At 39.0% G+C, this 16,285-nt stretch overlaps 1 protein-coding gene across 2 annotated transcripts in view; it reads right to left on the bottom strand.

Moving 5' to 3' along the window:
- Positions 1-16,285, bottom strand: part of LOC103038098 (ribonuclease inhibitor-like) — a 316,182-nt gene that overhangs the window by 265,343 nt on the left and 34,554 nt on the right. The gene's annotated exons all lie outside the window — the stretch shown is intronic.

The following is a 16,285-nucleotide window of genomic DNA, read 5'->3' as shown; positions in this document are numbered from 1 at the left end:
TACACACACACTACATATAATCTACACAATACACACCATATATAATCTACACACACACACACCACATATAATCTGCACACACACACACCACATATAATCTACACACAGACAACATATAATCCACACACACACCACATATAATCTACACACACACCACATATAATCTACATATAATCTACACACACACCACATATAATCTACACACTCAACACATATAATCTACACAATACACACCATATATAATCTACACACACACACCACATATAATCTACACACACACACTACATATAATCTACACACACACCACATATAATCTACACACACACCACATATAATCTACACACACACTACATATAATCTACACAATACACACCATATATAATCTACACACACACACACCACATATAATCTAATCTACACACACACCACATATAATCTACACACACACTACATATAATCTACACAATACACACCATATATAATCTACACACACCACATATAATCCACACACACACCACATATAATCTACACACACACCACATATAATCTACACACACACCACATATAATCTACACACAGACCACATATAATCCACACACACACCACATATAATCTACACACACCACATATAATCTACACACACCACATATAAACTACACACACACCACATATAAACTACACACACACACAAATAGTACCACATATAATCTGTACTAGATGTAAGGTTCTTGAACTCCACCTAGACAACACACTGCACTGATACTTTATAAGGACAAAACACAGTCACTGACAAGATAAATTTAAAACACTATTATCAGAAGTGTTTGGTTATGTTTTTGACTTCATGAGGCTGCTGTACAAATTCAAATGCATACAAGTCCATGGAAATATGTTGGCTGACAACGAAGACGGCAACTTTTAAATAAAATCCGAGCATCCTTAGTTGACCATGTCATCACAGTTTTATAATAATTGCTAACACATTAAAATGACATGCATAGCACAATGATTTACAGTTTTTCCCAAATGTTTACACAAAAAATGTGGAACTATGCACACAAATCCAAAAACATGAAGCTCATGTGTCAACATTGTGACTCTAAACTGCTAAACTCTAAACACAATTTTATATGTTCTCACTCAAATATCACTATAAATCACAGCTTTGCAAATCGCTAAACACAAATTTCATCATTTAGAACACCTTGTTCACCTGAGAATCACTGACCCTCAAATACAAAACTCTAAGGGTGAATCCCATTTCTCCCCTTGGCCCTACCCCTTACCCCTACCCCTCTGTTTTGCGCGTGCACGTCAAGGGGTAGGGGTGTCCCGATTCCTGTTAGGATGAAGTGGTAGGGGTAAGGGGTAGGGCTAGTTAGCCCTTCAAACGGAGATTTTCCAGACCCACACTTCGTACCGAGGGGTATGAGAATGACTGGCAAGATGGCGGAACAAGCGATCAAAGAAAGTATTTTCCATGTTAAAAATTACGATTAGCACTGTATTACCTTAGTTTATTGTGTAGTTTTGATGTTTTATGGCTGAATTCTTCGTAACAAGCATAAAAAGTTCGTTTCGGTAGCTAGCTAGCTAGCTAACTTTCCCGTTCCACCTTAAATGGTGCAACAGACGGCAGGCGCTACCGCATTTAAGGCGGAACGGAAAAAATAAATCAAATAAAAAATAATCAGAGCAAATTGCAGCTCCCCATCACAGAGGAATTAAGGAATGGACAATATTAATTAATTTCTGCACCTCCTGCCCCCTTTCTGTACACATACAATGCCCTAAAGTTAACTAGTTAACCAGCAGCTAGGCTACTGAACTTTAGCGCTCCACTGCTATCATCACATCAGCCCAGCAGGGTCACCTACACACCACCGCTAGTAGCCTGGTCATAAATCAGTGCTATTTATTTATGTATTTATTGTTCATTGACAAACGTCATTGTGATATATCAGTGATTCCTCTGTCACTGAGGACCCATATTCTTGCACATTATATTGTTTTTGTAACACATTACCTGCTCCAGGACCAGTGTTGGGAACCAGTGTGATATACAATTTCTAGTATATTATGGAGGCTATTTTCAATAAGATTCACCTTTCACCGGGTGCTTGAAGGGTTGTCCCAATTCCTAGGGGTAGGATTTTACCCCTTCCCCTTGTAACTCCGTTCCAAGGGGAAGGATTACACTCGAAAAGAAGGGGTAGGGGTAAGGGGTAGGGCCAAGGGGAGAAATGGGATTCACCCAAATTACCAAGTAGTCTCACACAAGTTGCAGCTGTGTAAACTTCATTAGAAGAATGTTTCAATCATTTGTCAGAGTATAAAAGACGCCTCAAGTGACTGATACAGCTCTCGTATGTTGTCATCTGGGATAATGTAAGTTTCCACTGGGCAGCTCTGGTCAGTGATTGGTTCTCTAAATCCACAGTTTGTTGTGCTGCACCTTCCACCATATTCCCCATCTCTCAATCCAATAGAGGAATTCTTTTCTGCATGGAGGTGGAAAGTGTACAAACTCAGACCCCACGAGTGTGTGGTGCTATTTCATGTAATGGGGGAGGCATGTGATGACATCCACGCAGATGATTGCCAAAGATGGATTTGCCATGCAAGGCATTTTCCCACACAGCTTGGCGAGGGAGAATATTGCAGCTGATGTAGATGAGGTCTTCTTGCCTGACCGAGATCAGGGGTCTGATGAACAGTGATCTGTTTTTTTGCATTTTGCAATAAATATATTTTTGTTTCCTCTTTATATGTGAATTTTCCTTATCATGTTTCTCATTGTGAAAATAGGTGAAAATTACAGTTTTGCAACATATTGCATACAGTACATATAGCTTATATTTGTGTCGTACTGTAAATGGGGGGGTCCTACACCACACCAAATAAATAAAAACAACAGAAAGACAACATATTTCCATGGACTTGTATGCACTTTAATTTGTACAGCGGCCTCATGAAGTCAAAAACACAACCAAATACTTCTGATAACAGTGCTTTGAATTGATCTTGTCAGTGTTTATTTGATGCTCTGTAAGAGATGAGCATAAAATAGCTGTGTGTGTTGTTTAGGTGGAAGGAATCAGTTTTGCTGGAGATTTGTAGAGTTTTGAGAAATTGAGCCAAGTTTAATAGAAATGCGTTTAAACATTTGGGAAAAACTGTAAACTGACATGCAGATGATATAACCTCTTCTGAAGTCTCCAAAACTCAAAACAGCACTGTTTAAACAATGCGTACAGTAGTACATTATTGCCTGTGGACTGTTCTGCAGGACTGTAAAAATAAAATATATTTACAGTTTTTCCCAAATGTTAAATGCATTTCTAAAAAAACTTGGCTCAGTTTCTCAAAACTCTAAACACAAACAGAAAATTATTAACTCCTTTGTTGAAACTCTATAAATCTCCAGCAAAACTGATTCCTTCCACCAAAACAACACACACAGCTATTTATATACTAAACTCTTGCAGAGCATCAAATAAACACTGACAAGATAAATTCAGAGCACCATTATCAGAAGAGTTTGGTTATGTTTTTGACTTCATGAGGCCGCTGTACAAATTCAAAAGTGACCAAGCTGTACTAAATGATGAAATTTGTGTTTAGTGATTTGCAAAGCTGTGATTTAGAATTATATTTTAGTGAGAACATATAAAATTGTGTTTAGAGTTTAGCAGTCTGGAGTCACAATGTTGACACATGAGCTTCATGTTTTTGGATTTGTGTGCATAGTTCCACTTTTGTTTGTGTATACAATGTGGAAAAACTGTAAAGTATTTAGGAAATGTACTCATACTAACTATAAAATAGTTACAGTTTTTCCCAAATGTTTAAACGCATTTCTAAAAACTCGGCTCAGTTTCTCAAAACTCTAAACACAAACTGAAAATTATTAACTGCTTTGTTGAAACTCTACAAACCTCCAGCAAAACTGATTCCTTCCACCAAAACAACACACACAGCTATTTAATGCTCATCTCTTACAGAGCATCAAATAAACACTGACAAGATAAATTTAAAGCACTGTTATCAGAAGTGTTTGGTTATGTTTTTGACTTCATGAGGCCGCTGTACAAATTCAAATGCATACAAGTCCATGGAAATATGTTGGCTTTCTGTTCTTTATATTTATTTGGACTACAGTACTACACAAATGTAAGCTAAATTTACTGTATGTAATATGTTGCAAAACTGTAATTTTCACCTATTTTCACAAAGAGAAACATAATAAGGAAAATTCACATACAAAGAGGACACAATAATATATTTATTGCAAAATGAAAAGAAACAGATCACTGTTCATCAGACCCCTGATCTCTGATCTCATCTCCCCTGACCCTCATCTACATCAGCTGCAATATTCTCCCTCCCCCATTACATGAAGTAGAGCCACACGCTTTCCACCTCCATGCAGAAAAGAATTCCTCTATTGGATTGAGAGATGGGGAATATGGTGGAAGGTGCAGCTCAACAAACTGTGGATTTAGAGAACCAATCATTGACCAGAGCTGCCCAGTGGAAACTTACATTATCCCAGATGACAACATACGAGAGCTGTATCAGTCACTTGAGGCGTCTTTTATATTCTGACAAATGATTGAAACATTCTTCTAATGAAGTTTACACAGCTGCAACTTGTGTGAGACTACTTGGTAATTAGAGTTTTGTATTTGAGGGTCAGTGATTCTCAGGTGAACAAGGTGTTCTAAATGATGAAATTTGTGTTTAGCGATTTGCAAAGCTGTGATTTATAGTGATATTTGAGTGAGAACATATAAAATTGTGTTTAGAGTTTAGCAGTTTAGAGTCACAATGTTGACACATGAGCTTCATGTTTTTGGATTTGTGTGCATAGTTCCACATTTTTTGTGTAAACAATGTGGAAAAACTGTAACATCATTGTAAAATAAAGGTTCACCTGTGTTTTTTATAGAGCTTATAGTTTTTCTGCAGCATGCCTCATACTCTCAGAACTGCATGCACAAATAAAAAAACACACCCACAATAGGCAAAACTCATTAATTCTTTACATTCAAATCAATGTTATTTCTTCTCAAAATGTTTTGTTTTCAGATGACACACATTGCATCATATTAATAAACATTTACAGTATAAGAACCAGTTGAACACTGATGAGCTCATGTAAAACACTTCTTCTCCATTCACCATAGTTAATGACTTTTTATGTTCAGTGTTACACTTACTACAGACAGTACATTCATAAGTGTGTTGTAAAATATTTTATAATTGTTTTTATATTCCCACGAAAACACTACAAACAGTGTACATCCCAATCAACACACAGTTGTATGTAAAGTGTTCTGCATATAAAACAACAGAAGAATTTACTGTATACAGTTACAGTAAAAAAAAACTATGCTGTATCTGTTTCGATCTGACCACAGCATCTCATCCACATCACAAGCACTGTTTTCCTGAGCAAGCAGCAGGGAATATCCCCTAGTAGGGTTGGCCCTAAAATAATATCACGATATTTCATGGTATTATTGCGATAAAGGTATTCTTGGCGATATGACAAAAAAGTACAAATTCTGCAACAAAACAAAACTTACATTTTATTATTGTATACGATATGATACAGCACACCCCTAACTGAGATATAAAAAAATACAAGAATTTAAGCAGATTTGTAACAGACGTCAATGATCCCAAATGTCATGATACTAATAATGCACTCCAAATATCTCCATATATCCAGGATTAAAGTAAAATAAATTATATACTAGTATATTTAATGGGAAATGAGAACAGTGTGAATTTTTCTGTAGCTTAAAACAGCAAAAATTTGTACCCTGATGTGATAATTAGGGGTGAGTGTTATGGTACAATATTTCAGGGTATAATATTGTTCACGATATTCAAAAATGTTGGCGATATTATCGCATATGATATGATATGGCACACCCTACCCCCTAGCATGGCAAATCATGAACTCATGAAAACAAATAACTGTACAAATAGTAAAATACTGTAAACAATTACATATTTACATTTTTTCACATTGTATACACACAAAATGTGGAACTATGCACACAATCCAAAAACATGAAGCGCATGTGTCAACATTGTGACTCCAAACTGCTAAACAATTCTACATGTTCTCACTCAAATATCATTCTAAATCACTACTTTGCAAAATGCTAAACACAAATTGTATTATTTAGTACACCTTGGTCACCTAAGAATCACTGAACTTTAAATACATAAATGATATACATTTTTGTCACCTCTTTGTATGAGAATTGATTTTCCTCATCATGTTTCACATTGTACCTACATAGGTGAAAATTACAGTTATATACTACATACAGTAACAAAAACACGTAGTACTGTAATGCTATATGTGGGGGTCCTACACTGCACCAAATATATATAAAGAGCAGAAAGCCAACATATTCCCATGGAGTTAAATTTGGCTCCATGAAGTCAAAAACTTAACCAAATCCTTCTGATAATAGTGCTTTGAATTTATCTTGTCAGTGTTTATTTGATGCTCTGCCAGAGAAAAGCGTATAAACATCTGTGTGTGTTGTTTTAGTGGAAGGAATCAGTTTTGCTAGAGATTTGTGAAGTTTCAACAAGGAAGTTAATAATTTTCAGTTTGTGTTTAGAGTTTTGAGAAACTGAGCCAAGTTTCTAGAAATGCGTTTAAACATTTGGGAAAAACTGTAAAGAGAGGAAGAAGCGAAGTAAGAGTGAGAGGGTGAGGAAGAGTGAAAGAGGGGAAAAAGTTAGAGATGGAGGAAGAGTGAGAGGAAGTGAAAGAGGGAGAGTGAGAGGAAGAGTGAGAGATAAAGGAAGAGTGAGAGGAATTGGAAGAGTGAGAAGGATAGGAAGAGTGAGAAGAAGTGTGAGAGATAAAGGAAGAGTGAGAGGAATTGGAAGAGTGAGAAGGATAGGAAGAGTGAGAAGAAGAGTGAGAGATAGAGGAAGAGTGAGAGGAATTGGAAGAGTGAGAAGAAGAGGAAGAGTGAGAAGAAGAGTGAGAGATAGAGGAAGAGTGAGAGGAATTGAAAGAGTGAGAAGGATAGGAAGAGTGAGAAGAAGTGTGAGAGATAAAGGAAGAGTGAGAAGGATAGGAAGAGTTAGAAGAAGAGTGAGAGATAGAGGAAGAGTGAGAGGAATTGGAAGAGTGAGAAGGATAGGAAGAGTGAGAAGAAGAGTGAGAGATAGAGGAAGAGTGAGAGGAATTGAAAGAGTGAGAAGGATAGGAAGAGTGAGAAGAAGTGTGAGAGATAAAGGAAGAGTGAGAGGAATTGGAAGAGTGAGAAGGATAGGAAGAGTGAGAAGAAGAGTGAGAGATAAAGGAAGAGTGAGAGGAATTGGAAGAGTGAGAAGAAGAGGAAGAGTGAGAAGAAGAGTGAGAGATAGAGGAAGAGTGAGAGGAATTGAAAGAGTGAGAAGGATAGGAAGAGTGAGAAGAAGTGTGAGAGATAAAGGAAGAGTGAGAAGGATAGGAAGAGTTAGAAGAAGAGTGAGAGATAGAGGAAGAGTGAGAGGAATTGGAAGAGTGAGAAGGAGAGGAAGAGTGAAAAGAAGAGTGAGAGATAGAGGAAGAGTGAGAGGAATTGGAAGAGTGAGAAGGAGAGGAAGAGTGAGAGGGGGAAGACGAGTGAGACAGAGGAAGAGTGTGGAAATGAGAGGAGGAGTAAGAGTGAGAAAGAGGGAGAAGGTGGGAATGAGAGGGGGAGAAATAGTGAGAGGTGGAGGAAGAGTGAGAGAGAGGAAAAATGTCAGAATGAGAGGGGGAGGAAGAATAGGAGAGAGGAAGAGGGTGAGACCAAAAGAGGGAGGTAGAGTGAGAGATGGATAAAGAATAAGAGAAAGGAAGAGGTTGAAAATGAGAGAAGGAGGAAGAGGGAGAGGTGGAAGAACAGTGAGAGGGGGAGGAAAAGTGTGAGAGAGGAAGATGGGAAGAATAAGAGGGGGAGGAAGAGTGAGTGGGAGGGGTAGAGCTGGTAAAAGAGTTCATGGCCAAAGAAGACAACTTTCAAATTAATTGAAAGCAACCTGAAGTGATTGTGTGATCATCTATGAGCTGACAATGCGAGAGTCTGGGCAGAGTGCAGCTCAACTTCAGCTGTTTCACTGTCACCTCTGTAATCCGAAAATTTAGACTGTAATTGTATCTACTGTGCATATGTTACACTGACTTGTTTGGTGAAAACAAATTTACTGCAGCATGTGTTTGAGTTTGGGCTTCTATGAACTGTGTTATGTTTTTTTGATGAAACCAGCCTAGTTTACAATATTTTTTTAGCAATTGGAAAAAACTGTAACCGTGGGACAGAGGATGAGAGAGGCTGGACAGAGGATTCAGCCCAGCTTGAGACACTTTACTGTCACCTCTGTCATCCAGACATTTAACCTGGAGAACAGGTATGTAACCAAAATTTCCTTCACATTATGTTGTAGACCACATGTCATAGTGTATCAGTTGGGTGACGCCTGTCTACTTCATGAATGGCAGATGTCCTACACTAATTGCACAAATATCCTGTTTATTTTTCTGTACTGTGTGGGGAAACCAGAATGAAACAACTTTATAAGTACCCTTTAAAAGAAAATTTGTTTTAGGAATTACAGTTTTGTTTACTTAGCTTATCTTTACTTAATTTAGTTAACCTACAACACCCAACGCGAGACCTGCTGAATTAGAAGGAAAATATGGAGAGCTAGTTTGAGGATCAGTTTTGCCTGCTGCTGCAGGTGGCCCCCTGCTACAGTTGGTGGAGCCAATCCAGGGTCTCTGTACATGTCCCGGTTGTTTGTGGTCCTTATGGCTAGGGCTCTGGGACACCAAACTTTAAGTATTTCTTAGTTCGGCTCCAGGAAGGAGCAGGTTAACGCAAGATCCATGGGGTTCCAGCTGAGGAGATGAGGTAAGTAGGCAAGGGCAGTTTTATCCTTCTGCGTTTCATTATGACTATCCGCAGCAGTGAGTGGTACGAATGGTACAAAAGGTACAAACAAAAAACTGGGGTGGCGCCAGGGTCCAACAAAGACCTGTAATGAATCCACTCTAAAGGTCCTAGTGGAGATGTATGCACGCTGAGCATGCACAGCTTGCCTACATAGCCAAGATAGGAATGGTCTTCTGAAAACTGAGTGTAGTCAGGGTTTAAACCAGTCAGTGGCTCACCTGTGTTTTCTGTTGCCAAAGATAGCAACATGCTAGAAATTTATGCTAGAATCTTATTTCCAGACCACCACACCAATTTACCAGATGTTGGGTTTTGGTTAACATAACTCACAACTAAATGTTGGTATTTTACCTCAATTTGATGTAAGGATGTGATATTTAGGTAACTAGATTTTGGTTGCTTAACGCTATGGCTAAAATATCAAATGATGTTAGAATATCATGTCAAGCTGACTTTAAGATTCAGACATATACCAGGGTTTTGGTTCAAATAACTCACAGCTTAACGTTTGTATTTCATGTCACTTTGACATCAGAATATGATGTTTAGAAGATGTTGGAATTTGGTTACACAACATTGTAAAAACAACAAAATATCAGTGTCATTTGTCGTCAGAATTTTGTCAAATTTACGTACTTACTTGCAAATACACTTAGATAGCGCATTTCTGCCACTTAAGGCACTTAAGAACACTTACAATTACATTCCACACACACTCAAAACACACTGGTGAGAAGAGGCAGCCAATTGCGCACAGCATACTCTCAACCAGAACAACGTCCACCTGGAGGACTGCATCAAGCACTGAGGGGTTGACCCAGCACAGACTGCTAATTCATATCTGCGCATACTTGTTCAGTGTAATTCAATTTGTACAGTGGTAGGAAAATGTTTGGGCACCCCTGACAATTTTCATGATTATTAGTTAAATATATCATATAGCAGAGGAACACAGTGATAATAGAGAAGTGAAATTAAGTTTATAGAATTTACAGAAACTGACTAAGGTCACTATTTTTGAAATAAGTAATCTTACACTTCTAATGTTTCATAAGAAGAAAATTATATCTAAAAAATGAGATTTACTCCTCTCCAAGGCTCGTTGACCTGATAGTCCAGCAAAGGGGGGTAAATAGCTTAGAAGGGGGGTAAGTAGCCCAAGAGCTGACTCTACCAGCAAGTCAAGGGGGTCAGGGGGTAAACTGACAGATTGAACAATAAATTGTGAAGTCTTTCTAACAAGGGTCTTTGAATGTTTGGTTAAAATTAGGAAACACTGTTAAATATGCTTCTTTAAAATAAGAAAAGAATTGAGCTGGGAAAAGATCCAGAAGATTTAGGTCTGGGGGTCCCTTTTCTGTAGTGCTGGGCGGTATGACCAAAATTGTATATCACAGTATTTTTCAAGATTCTGGCCGTTTCACTATATTTTTATTTCATCATATTTATTTTGCATGACTGGGCTTTTATATAGGTTTGTGAGTTACTGTACTGTTAGTAGTACATATAATATAAAACACCAGGGCTTGGATTACTAAGGCTTATATAATTATTTACGTTAAGGCTTTGATTACACAATATATGAAGAAATCAGACTTCATTATCAGTAAAAACAGCTGAAGAATGTAAACAATAGACTTTAAAAAAAGATACACAGCTTCCTTTAAAAAATAGCTAAATATTTTATTTCCATAAACACTATAAATGGACCTAAAATACTCAATGTTTAAGTATTTAAAAGAGATATTTTTCAAAAGCTCTAATGCACAAGTCAGATACAAGTTTAATATCAATTTACAATCTACTAATCTACAAGTTACAGTATTAAAATGCCACAAATCCCTTCTTTCTCCAGTTAACAAACATATTTAATTCAGTGTGCATTATTATTATCCTTTAAGCTACAATATTAATATATTTAAAAGGGCTACAGTTACTTGAAAAATGCATACTGTTCTAAATTCCCCTTCATAATACCGTAATCTGTCTCTCCACAGTCTCTCTCCCTCCTCTGGTCTCTACTGCTCAGACTCGTGTTTTAGGATCGCCAACATGGTGGAATTCATTTTTATTAAATGAATGGAACAGCGACACGGCGTCCATCTTTTTTACAGTCTCTGGTATGAACAGGTATACTGCGCAGCACTACTGTTCAGTGAAGAAAACTGCAGTTAGTGCCACTTACGCAGAAGCCAGAAGTGCAAATAGGCAGAGAGAGAGAGGGAGAGCAGATTTAACAGTGATTAAAATAACAACACATTTTGTAAGCACTTTTCTGTGTCTTCCACAAGATACTGTGGCTTTCCCATTTCTATTTCAGTGTCTACCAAACTCTCAAGTGAGAGGAACAAAAAAGACAAGTGATGGCCTTTGGTTCCAGACTAATTTAACTCAACTAATCTGGGGTGGGTTTCCCGAAAGCTTCGTAACGCTAAGAACTTCGCTAACTCGTACTTAAGATTGATCGTTAATTAAAGAGTGTTTCCCAAACCCGTGCGTAACTAAAGTACCACGTAAACTCGCTCGCAGATTAACGAGTAGCCTGACCCAGTCGTTAATCAGAAAGAACTACTTGAAGGGCATTCGGCTTGCAGTTCAGCACCTTAAACACCAGGGACCGCCAATTTTGAGGAAGAAAAATGATTATTTCCGTGGTTGAAGCAATTATATTATATTCAATTATATTATATTACTATTAATTATAATCAATTATATTATTACATAAAAATTTATATTATTATTTTACATTATATTATATTATATTATACTATTCTGCGTGGGTTTCCTCCGGGTGCTCCAGTTTCCTCCCACAGTCCAAACACGGCACGTTTAGGCTAATTGGATGTCGGTTAAAAATTGCCCCCAGGGGTGAGTGTGTGAGTGAATGTGTCTGTGTGTCTGTCTGTGCCTGTCTGCCCTGGGATGGACTGTCCAGGGTGTATAGTCCAGGGTGTATACTGCCTTCCACCCGATGCCAGCTGGGATAGACTCCAGCCACCCCCCGCGACCATTAAAGGATAAAGCGGTTGACGATGAGTGAGTGAGAGAGTGAGTGATTATATTATATTATATTATATTGTCTGTGGCGTGTAGTCTAACTGGGCATATTGGAATTGACCAATCAACCCCACGAATAAATCCTTAAAATCCAGATTAGCGATGGAGTTCTTGACATTAATGCTGCAAAAAATGCAAACAATGAATTCTTGCAATTGATGCTCATGGTTTAAGCAAAGCTGCAAAGTCTGTGGATTCTGTAATCAGGCTGTTACTGTGGAATCAAAGACGGATTAAGGATAGTCTGGGCCCCTGGGCAAAGAGTTGCACAGGGCCCCCCCGCCCCCATGCGCACCTCCCCTCCCCAAAAAACATAAATAAAGTAATACATTAAACAACCAGTCACTAACTAACCCTAAGTCAAGAGTCTATTTTAAATATGTTTCTTTCTACTCTTCTTTCTTGCAAAGTCATCCACTAATTCATCAAAATTAAGCATCCTAATCCTGAGTTCATTCTTAATACGAGCCAGTTTGGAGAATGAATGCTCCCCTTCACAATTTGTGATAGGCACAGTCAAAACAAAGTCTAAGTGCTATGTAGACATTTGGAAAGGTTGACTGTAAATTCAAATTTATCATGGTTTTGAGCATTTTACTAGGATGTTTTTTTTCTGTTATGAATGATTTGTATTGTATCAATTTATCCGCCAGGCTCATGTTCAGATCTGAAGGATACGCTGCAGCGAGTGAGTTAGCCTTTAAAGTGAGCTCACTGTTGGACATATTGTCAGGCATGAAAAGAACATCAAATAGCTCAGTTAAGTGTGTTTATGCATTCAAGCGGTGGTTGAGACAGGACACAAGTTTGTCAATGACAACATTGAAAGTTTCAATCCGAAATTTGTCCTTTCCGTTAAATGCTACACCTGGCTCTGCACATCATCAGACATAATTTTGCGCTTCTTTGTACGCTGGAGGTCATGCCTGTACTCTTGGGAGACAGCAGTGGTGACATTTAAAGCTGCCCCTTCAAACACCTCAAAGTTATCTCTCTGTGCTGCCACAAAGTCTCGTAAAGACAAGCGAAGTTGTGTAGCTGTACATATGTCAATATCATGCTTCTTCTCATATTGGCAGTGTTGAATCGATATTTTTGCTCAGGGGGGAAAAAGGGTACTTTTTAGTGCACTTTTAATTTTACTGCCCCCCCAAGCAAATCAGATGTGTCCAGGTGTCCAGATGTGGTCGTCAAGGGCGTAGGAGCAGGCTTGATATTGGGGGGAACTGTCACACCTGGCGCTGTAGGCGCTTCTGTCTCTCCCACAATCAGCTCTACCTGCAATCTGCAGCCTCCGGACTCCATTGCCCAGGATGCACCTCACACTGAAACTACACTGACTCATGATCACATGACACATCACATGCTTCTACCAGGAAGTCGGTCCCCAGAATACTAGGCCTCATGGCCTATAAAAGGGGCTCATTTTGCACCTGTGCTCCGCCGAGTATTGATGGTATTTTTCCTCATACGACGCGTTTCTTTTGCCTATTTTTGTATCTCTTGTTTTTTGACCTTGCTTTGTTCACCGACTCTGATTTTTGCCTGCCCTTTGATATTGCCTGCCTGTGTTTGACCTCTGGACTGTTTCTACTCTGGTATGTTGTATCCCTTCTGCTGTTGTTTGCCCCTGTTGATACATTTCTGTCTGACTATCCCTTTGTCTGCTACTTTGTTTAATAAAGTCACGTTTTATCTGCATCAGCGCGTGTCTGAGTCCTGTCCAGCCATGACAGAATACTCGGCCGCAACAACTGATCAGATAGCTGACGCAGAGCTACTTAAGTCTGGTTTAGCTAACCAGGGCCGGCTACTTGGTCAGCATCAACAAACGCTCGCTGATGTGACCCAGGCTATAAGCGAGCTAGCTCGCCAACAAAGTAGCCAACAACAGCAGCTAACCCAGGTTCTTGATAGCTTACGTGGGCTAATCCCAGTAGTTCCTAACCCAGTAGTAACTGCCACTCATACCCCAACTCTACCCACTAACACTTTTCCTGTCTGTAAGCCTGAATTGTTTGATGGCGACCCAGACAAATGTAGTGGGTTTCTGTTACAGTGTTCTGTGTTTTTTAGCAACTCCGCTGAAACCACTGATAAAGCCCGTATTGCTTTTGTGATCTCTCGATTGTCTGGGAAAGCCCTGGAGTGGGCCACCGCTGTTTGGGACTCTATAGCTAACATTAGTTATAGTGATTTTTTGGCAACTTTTCGTGGAGTTTTTGATCACTCGTTATATGGACATGCTAGTGGTGAACAGCTACTAACCACCACACAGGGCAACAGGTCGGTAGCCGCCTATGCATTAGAGTTTCGTACTCTGGCGGCTGGTAGTGGCTGGAACAACCCTGCTTTACAGTGTGTTTTTTTTAATGGACTAAACCCTATTGTTCAAAAAGAACTTTCCTGCAGAGATGAATCACTCTCTCTAGACCAGCTCATCTCCCTGGCCATCCGGATAGACCAGCTGTTGTCTCGTCGTCTGCAAGGAGCTCCCTGTCCTGCCCCAGCTCGCACCACTGGCCCTGCTACTCCAAGTCTTCATACTCCTAGTGTTCCGGTCCTCCCAGATCCAGAACCCATGCAAGTCCAGAGAACCAGGCTTACTACGGCGGAGCGTCAGCGTCGGATCCAACTCCACTTATGCCTGTACTGTGGTGGCTCCGGTCATGTTAAAGCTGAGTGTGGTCTCCGTCCATCTTCTTACAAGGCGTCAACCCGGGGAAAGCGCGTGGATACTCTTCCACGCGCTAATGTGGTACGTAATTGTAGCAGATAGCCTGATGTCTCATTGTGAAATCACACTCTTAGATCCACTTAAGAAATTCCACTGGAGAGCAGAGGGTGATTCCCCCCAACCTTGAATGATAACACTTTAACGACTTTTACGACCATTTGCTGAAAACATCTGTCTCGCTAAAAGCATCTGAACAAAGACCCATAAACTTTGGGGATTAACATGTCACCTGCTGATCCGCTATCTTCGGAGCACACCTCTTAAACAGTCACATCTAATTTACACACTCACGCACACAGCATGACCCTTTTACTGGCCCAGGACCCGTGGACCATTTAACAAGACAATACTGCCACCCGCAGGAGAAGAAAGGAACTTTTCTTGGAGCACGAGGCTATGATCGAAAAATTACATATGTATATGTTTTTACAATAACTTAAATAACTGTTGGTTAATTCTAATATTGTGAGAAGCAGGGTATCAAGCAATGTGATGAAACACTTTCTAATCAAGAGAACAATTTTGAGGTTTACCTTCATTTTCTTCTACAGGTTCCAGGCTGAAGAATTATGTCTTGTTTGTCATTGGTTGAACTATTGCAACTAGTCAGCGTAATTTTAACCTTTGCTTTGGTTATATAGATACATTCTCCTGTTTAGTAAAGAACAAAGTATGAAAGTATAAAGGTATAGTGAATTTCTGATTTAAAGAGGTCTGAAATTATGTTAATCAGAGCAATGAGACCCGCATTCCTTAGTGGGGGAGAGGTGTGAATTACGACGGCCAGAGTTCTTATCTCTTCAAATACACAAGAGAGTCTGCCTTTTCAAAAAGGAAATTTAAGGCTGAAAAATGTTAAAACATTAAAAACAAAATGTGTTCTTAAGACGTGAATGAACATTAACTACAAAAAGAATACGGATGGCAACAAACTAGCAGTCTGGTTAAAATAATTACTTAAAAGCTATCAGGGCATGTTTCCACAATACTTTAATCAGGTTAATAACCAAATCTTGAATTAATAAGTTTAAAGTTCATAACGAGTTTCTTTCTTTCCTTTCTAAGAGTCCGATGCGTGGAAGTTAGTGTATTCCCTGGTCATGTGTTATATTTCTTTCCATTCTTACACCTCAAAATCAACTATGATTATCTAATTGTCTGGTTAGGATTTCAGTTCTGAGATGTTTATTCATATCACTAAAATGCTATGCAACAGTGGGTGAATGTGGGGAAATTGGGGGTTTTCTATGTCAAAGTATATTTTAAATAAGCAATTGTTTAATCTGATCATTTAAGAATGTTAAGGTTTAAGTTAATAAAAGAAAAAAAGGGGGAGTCGTCCAGGCAAGACTCCACCTACCTGGAGCTGATTGGGTTTTTAGAGATTATACTTGCAGTTAGGAAACCTATCACAAGTTAGGGCCAATACGTCACGAAGGGAACGTGTTTTCCAATAAAGGGGGATGTTAGTTCATTCGGTTAGTAGTTCGTGTTTCGTAGTTCGTGGTTCGCAGTTCGGAGTTCGTGC

The sequence above is a fragment of the Astyanax mexicanus genome, chromosome 13 (assembly GCF_023375975.1).
Source record: "Astyanax mexicanus isolate ESR-SI-001 chromosome 13, AstMex3_surface, whole genome shotgun sequence".
NCBI lineage: Eukaryota > Metazoa > Chordata > Actinopteri > Characiformes > Acestrorhamphidae > Astyanax > Astyanax mexicanus.
Note: the sequence above shows the minus strand (reverse complement) of the source record. Positions and strands in the feature narration are given on the sequence as shown.